The sequence below is a fragment of the Lontra canadensis genome, unplaced genomic scaffold (assembly GCF_010015895.1).
Source record: "Lontra canadensis isolate GAN:19392208 unplaced genomic scaffold, GSC_riverotter_1.0 scaffold108, whole genome shotgun sequence".
NCBI classification, from domain to species: domain Eukaryota; kingdom Metazoa; phylum Chordata; class Mammalia; order Carnivora; family Mustelidae; genus Lontra; species Lontra canadensis.
In genome coordinates this window covers 5,871,341-5,878,780 of record NW_022631102.1, presented here as the reverse complement: position 1 = coordinate 5,878,780, position 7,440 = coordinate 5,871,341, and positions in this window count along the sequence as shown.

Sequence of the window (7,440 nt, the reverse complement as noted above, 5' to 3'; positions counted from 1 at the left end):
AACCAGGATAGAATGATATGACTAAATCTATCCTTTCAGGATTGGCACTCTTTCCCATCTTCTGCAAAAAGTCTTTGTAAATTCTGCAAGAGGCCCCTAGCTTATTATGAGAAGCCTTCCATGGTGGGTGAAAACTCTGTCTGCCAGTCTTCCTGAATCGTGAGGGTGTCCATTGTGCTCCCCACTTCTACCTACAGCAAATCCTGTGGGGGCGGGTCTCCTCTCTTGCAGGGCTGATGGCCAGAGCCATACAGACCCAGGTCCCCTGAGCTGAAGGGTAATCCAGCCCACCAATTAATGGAAATTAAAGCCAGGTAATTTGAACCCATCTGCTGGGTGCCTGACCACAAACCACCTCTTAGCTAACCCCAAGCTGGATCCTGTTACTCCCCCAGTGCCTGCCCAGCTTCATTACCATGGCCATGGGAAGGGAGGAAACCAAAAGGTTAGCAGGTCTTCAGTTAGCGCTTTGTCATTAGCGTGGTTATTACCCAGGTCCGCCCTCCCAGGAGACTTCAATGTACAGGAGCTGGGAGTGCGATTTGATAACAGGACCAGAGGTTCCCAGATCTCACCAGATGGAGTGGGGACTTCATCAGACAGGCTAGCAAGGGGTGGGTGGGACGCCTGGCAGGCGGGCGTGGATGGATTCCAGGAGGCCAGCCTACAGCTCCTTGCTGCAACTCAGTGCAGTTAGCTCAGTCGCTACATAGAGGGCTATCAGGGGCCGTCATGGTGACAGGGCAACATGTGGACACTGGTGTCAGGCAAGCTTGGGCTTGAAAAACAAATCTTCTCCTCTACTGTATTTTTAGGAACTTTCTTAAACCCAGAAGTCTCAAGGGTCCTGACATTAAAATGAAGACAAGACCTCCATTCCAGGAAGGGTTCATGATCAATGGATAAGACTCTCTTTTTAGCACAGAGCAGAATCAGAAATCTGATCAATGTTAAGTGGATCTAGACACCATCCCAGAAGCCAAAAGAGAGGGTTTCAGCCATCTAGGGTTTGTGGGGTCTCTGAGGCCACCAAGCCCATCCAAGTTCTTCCTATTCTCCCATGTCCTTTCTCTGAGGATGGAAACCATCCATGTCCCTGTTCCGTAGATTGGAAATCAAGGCTCACAGACGTTGTGCCCTGTTCAAGGAGTACATGCGCTGGATGGGAAATGCACTGCAGAGAAACAGGTGTACCCAGACCATGTATGACAAGGGAATAAATAACACAGCAGGGTCTGGAATGGGGGTACATGGTCCTCAACCGTATAAACCCCCTCTGGGTAACAGATGTGTTTCTTGAGGAAATCGTCAATACCAAGTAACTATGAAGTTTCCTCTCCCAAATGTGACAACACTTTAAACCACATTCTGCATTTTATTTTTTTCTAGAAAACTGAGCATCTCATGAAGAAAAGATGACAAAAGTCTATTTGACTTCACCATGGCAGAACTACCAGAGTTTTTGAACGGAGATTACATTTGCTCATGGTAATCTGACTGTGGGAGAGTAGCCAAGCAGCAACTCTGACTTCCAGCATCTTACCAACGTTCCAGTCTGTCTAACGGAGAGGGCTTTCCAATGCATCAAAAGGGATGTATATATTTATACTTACATCTTCCGAGCTTAACATATTTTTAAAGATTATTTATTTATTTATTTGATAAGAGAGAGCAAGCACAAGCAGGGGGAGATTCAGGCAGAGGGAGAGGAAGAAGCAGGCTTCCCGCTGAACAGGGAGCCCCAGGCAGGACTCCATCCCAGGAACCTGGGATCATTACCTGAGCTGAAGGTAGACGTTTAACCAACTGAGCTACCCAGGCGTCCCTATGAGCTTAAAATATTGTCAGATTTAACATAGGATCTTTCTAATGTCCCTTTCTTTCTTCCTTTCTCCCTTCTTTCCTCCTTCCCTCTACTTCTTTCTTTCTTTCTTTCTTTCTTTCTTTCTTCCTTTCTTCCTTTCTTCCTTTCTTTCAGTGATTTCAGGGGCCAGTGGAGGAGGCACCACAGGTGCTGTTAGTGTCCAGTTTTAAATGAGCCAGGGCCCTTGGCTCCACTGACACTCATGCTGACACCGTGTCCCTGGCCTCTCCTTGGATGACATTTGCTCTGCCCCCCTCCTTGGTGGCTGTGCCTCGTTGTTGACAGAGTGTGTCCCATCAGATCTGCTAGGAGGTAAAACCTCAGAGTCTCCGAGCCCAGGAAAGTGAATACTTTGATACCAAATATCAACTAGGCTTTAAGCCATTCTTCTTAAATGCCTCCCCAGTCTCATTTCATCTGATATCGACCTGCCTCTTGGACATGGCTGACCAGTGGCCGTTCTCTCCTTTCATACCCTGACGGACAGGAAGCTCAGCACATGACCATCACCAGTCCATTAGATCCACTGTCCTGGTAAGTTTAGGAGCTGCATGAGTTAGCATCTGCCCATCTTTCTAACGTCAGCTCACCTCACCTCATTTCTGCAAGCATTTCGATCTCCAGCCACACGGCCCTTGTCCTTCACAATGCTGGGGTTTGTCCAGCCTCAGCACCGGTGAATTCAGGGCTCCCAAGGGAGAGCTCTTGGCATGGCTGCTTAGCCCCATCGGTGGTCTCAGTTCAGCTGGCGCTCTTCAGGGACTCCTTCCCTGATCACCCAGCTGCAGTGAACCCTCCCCGCACTGTCCCTGTCACCTCCAGTCCCTCCCTACGCTGGGACCACATCGTATTCATTCCTTTCACAGCACCGACCACGGCGTGAAATGATCTGACTGAAGGGACATGTGTATTTTACCTGTGCGTGGTTATGCACAGGTTTACCTGTGTGTGGTTATGCCCTTTACATACGTGTTCACATGTGTACCACCGTGTACTCTTTGTGTGCATGGTTACCTGTGTGCCATCACGTACTGTCTATTTGCATGTTTGTCTGTGTGATCATGCACTATCACTGCTTGCATTTAACCTGACTATCATAGGCTTTTATGTGCGTGCTTACCTGTGTGTGATCATGTACTGTTTGTGAAGACATTTACCTGTGTGCCACTATGTACTATTTACGTACACGGTTACCTGCACGTAAACATGCACTGTTCATGCATGTGTTTACCTGGGTACCATTCTGTGCCATTCATGTACATGCTACCTGTGTGACAATGTACTGTTTCACTATGCATTTGCCTGTGTCCCATTACATAACTCTTCCTCCAGAATGTACGCCTGGGGCAGAAAAAGGACGCCCACCTTAGTCACTGCTGCTTCCTCAGGACCTGGCAGAGCAGCTCTTTCAGAACACTCACCAAATGAGTGGATGGCAGGTTTTGTCTACTGTATGGTGACCGGCACCAAGACCAAGCACCTACCTGAAAGCAACGCCCACCACTGTTCATGGCCATGACCTTGAGAGCAAGTCTGTTTCCTTTTGTCCTTGACAGCCCGCAGGGTGTTTTACGCTTGGGATCTGTGACATTTGAAAGCAGAAATCTAGTGTCCCCAGTGTCTTCCTGCTACAGTTGAAGCATCTTCATTTTCCTCCTAGGAAAACCTTCTTTCAGATTCAGCTCAGCTATCATTTCCTCTAGGAGAAAAGTCAACATTTAGCTTCTCATTCCAGTTTTTTGGCATCTTTTTGAGGACTGTATCACCAGATCTACCATCTTATTCTCCCTCGGGGATGTGCACACATTGGATGGAGTTGTCTTCATGTTTATCCAGGTCATTAATAAAACTCTGAGTAGAGGATTAACTTATAAAGATCCCACCAGGGTGATTTTAAAAGTCAGTCTTCGGGGGCACCTGGGTGGCTCAGTTGGTTGAGCAACTGCCTTCGGCTTAAGTCATGATCCTGGAGTCCTCTCCTTGCTCAGCAGGGAGCCTGCTTCTCCCGCTGATCTCTCTCCTCTCATGCTCTCTCTCTCTCTCATTCTCTCTGTCTCTCTCTCTCTCTCAAATAAGTAAATATACTCTTCTTTAAAAAATCAGTCTTTTGGTCTTGAACTCTTCTGAGATCACTTGAAGAAAAAAAATCCCAAATATCAAAAAAGAGGTAATGGGGCACCTGGGTGGCACCCAACTCTTGGTTGTGGCTCAAGTAGTGATCTCAGGGTCCTGGGATGGAGCGCCATGCTGGGTTCCATGCTCAGTGTGGAGTCTGCTGCAGATTCTCTCTCAATGTGTGCTCTCCCATGTGTGCTCTCACACTCTAAAATAAATACATAAATCTTTAAAAATTAAAAAATAAAAAGTGATAATAGAAGCAGGAGAGGCCCTTACAAGCATATGGTTCGGCCGCATCATTTTTCCAATGAGAAAACTATGGTCCAGGGAGAACCTAGTCGCATCTGGAGGGCAGGGTGAGGGGCAGGTGACTGGTGAGTGGGGGAGTCACAGTGGAAGCCTGGAGTCATATTCAACAACGGGGGAAGTGATCCTGTCTTTCTGGGCCCCAAAGGACCAGGGTGGAGGTGGGAACAGCTCTCCCGTCTTGCTGCAGGCCTAGAGAAGCACACCCAGCCAGAGCCCCCACAGCTGTCTGGAAGGAGGGTTTTAGGAGCTGAAATGTAGAGCCAAAGAACAGAGGTCAGAGGGTCTGGGTGGATGAGGACTGACACTGCAGGGTGAATGACAGAGACAGAGGCTGGGCCAGCAGAGGCCATAAAGCTGAATCTCCACTGCCTAGGAGATGCTGGTGGGCCTTTTGCAGAGCCCTGGAGAGAGTGTAGAAAAGAGAGTCAGGAACTGGAATTCATTAAATCCCTAGTCTCATCTTTGAGGTGGAGTAGGAAATGTGGGTGTGGGATGGCTGGTAAATGTAGCAAAAGGGCAGTTCTGGGAGACGCTTGAAGGGGAAGAGGTTGAGTCCAGCAACGGAGCATAAGAGAGAGCCCATCAAGTCAGAGGAATAACAAAAACAAAGACGCAGCAGTGAATGGGATGAGGAGGCCCGAGAGAGGGCGTGGAATATGGCTGGGATGCTACAATCTTTGTCCTTTACCACACCTACTGCTCAGAGGTGGAAAGTTACTTCACAAATTCTACCCTTCCCTGCAGTGATCACAGCTTGAAATTTCAGTTAAGAATTGAAAAAAGAATTTGGAAGAGGAAGACATTCATTCTTAAAGTCACTGAGGGAAAGGTTATTGGATTTTGTTTTTTCATCTTTAGAAAGCAACCTGTAAAAAAGAGAGGCTCGTGGGTCAGTCCCCACTCTAGCCCACTCTTGATTATCCAAGCACAGCCCGTTCCTAGATGGGGCATGTTCTCAATGTCTGTGGCCCTGGCTCTGATTCCACGGAACCCCAGCTGAACCTCTCCAACAAGGCGGGACGTCTGTGAGCAGTGGTGCATCTGGGGACCCATCACAACCCATCACGACACATTGCAGCCATTGAAGCAAGCCCAGCCTCAGTTTCTATATCTGCAAAGTGGGTATGATAGCTTTCCCCTTGAGATTATAATTATCAAAGGGCTCCCTAAACTGGGAAGTGCTCCATGAGTGTGAGGCTCCATTCCCCACCTTCTCTCCTTGCCTGCCTCCTCATTCTAGTTCTGGGAAGAACAAGAAAGAATAAACATTGTTCTAAAGCAATGGTGCTAGATCTTGGAAGGAAGTAGTAGCTCATTTGATTCTCACCATTATCCTGAGAGGCAAATATTACTCTCTCTGGAGATGAGAAAACCCAAGTTCTAGAATAGTCTGAACCTTTCCCTGTTTCTACCCTTGTGCTTGCAGAACAGAGAGCTGGAACCACATCTGCCTATCCATGTCCACGCCATCTCCAGTCTGCTCCACATGGGAGGATGTCTGATTGAACATCTTCCCTGTGTGTTCATGAACAGAGTCTGCATTCAGGAGAGGGAGCCCCTTCTCCCGTTAGAGTTGGGACCTATGTGGGCACCATCCAGGCAATGAGTCTTAGAGCTCAGCAGTGAGCTGTTGATGTCCGTGGGGCAGGGGAGAAAGCCCAGGGGCAGGAAGGTCCACTGACTTCTGCTGTATCACTTAGCTAGAACTCAGCAGAGCCAAGAATTGGTCCAAACCATGCTGTGTCTCCTCTCCCAACACTCCCTGCTTGACTGGGAACATGGAGGCATTTGGGGGGAACGTAGTGACGGAAGCAACCTGTCTGAATCCAGCCAGTGACGAGACACCATTTGCATCCAGAAAGGAAGAAATGGTGCTGCCCTTGGGATGGCTTTTCAGAAAAGGCAGGGATAGGAGTGACTCAGGAAGGACAAATCATCCTTAGAAGGGAGGCCAGACCTGCAGAGACATCAAGTTGTCTACTTGATAAGTGAAATATGGATACATCTAAAAATAACATGTTTTAAGATTCAGCATACGAATTTGCATGAACATAGGACTCAAGATAGATCCATGTTATGCCAACACACCTAGCCCCAAACCCCAGCAGAAGTCGACCTGTAAGCTGGAATTAAAACAGACGAGAGACGGTACAGTGCACTGCCACTGGGATTATCAGTAGTGAAAATAGTGGCACACCACTAATTGCTAATAGAATTAACATTAACATTTTAGTGTTAATACTCACCATAGTCTTAATTTAAAAAAGTCTCTGAGTAGGTTTCTAGCAGTGGTAATCATTTGGATAGATTTCTTTTCTTCTGAGACTTACAACAAGCCACTTCTTTGATCAAGGTAAAGACTCCGGTTCTAGTATCCAAGCTCTACTGCACCCTATTTATGTGTCTTTCTGTGAGTCAGTAAACCCCTCAGAGATTCAGTTTCCTCATCTGTGAAGTGGGTATGATGATGCCTAGGGCACAGGACTCTCCAGAGGATAAAATGAGGCAGGAAAATATTTTGCACAGAGCCCCATGATAGGAAGCACTGCTGTGATTTTGTCATTGTCCCCATTATCATTGGGGTCACTTCCCCTTCCATGTAATAAAGAGCTGGGGGTTCCAAGACTGTCTTGAGTAGGCACTTGCAATCAAGACTCCCACCTGTAATTCCCTGTGTCTTCCTCCTGGCGCTTACAGGTGCTGAGGGCTGGACCCACCCAGATCCCTCTAGTCAGCCTGCTGGGGCCTAGGTGACTCCCACAGAGAGGACCATGGCCACGGGGCAGTCAAGTCCAACACCATACTTCACAGTAAGGGCAGCTGGTGATGTGCAGTGAGGGTTTCCCTTCAGACTCGGTTCTATTTGCCCATCAAATGCTTCCAAAATTCCAAGGCTTCCAAAATTCTCCTTTAAGAAATAAATGAAGACTAGACCCAGAGAGGTCCTGGGAAGGGTGCTTCTACTGACAATCACCAACTGGGAAATGAAGGATCTGGGATGTCAACCCCAGTTATAGGTCTTTCCATTCTACTCTTCCGTTACCAACCCAGTGATGTGTGGACAGAGTGTGCAAGGCCGCACGTGGAGCCACTGTGTTGTCTAAATGCCTATAATTAGCAAGTCTGTCTCAACTCACTCTTTCCCCTGA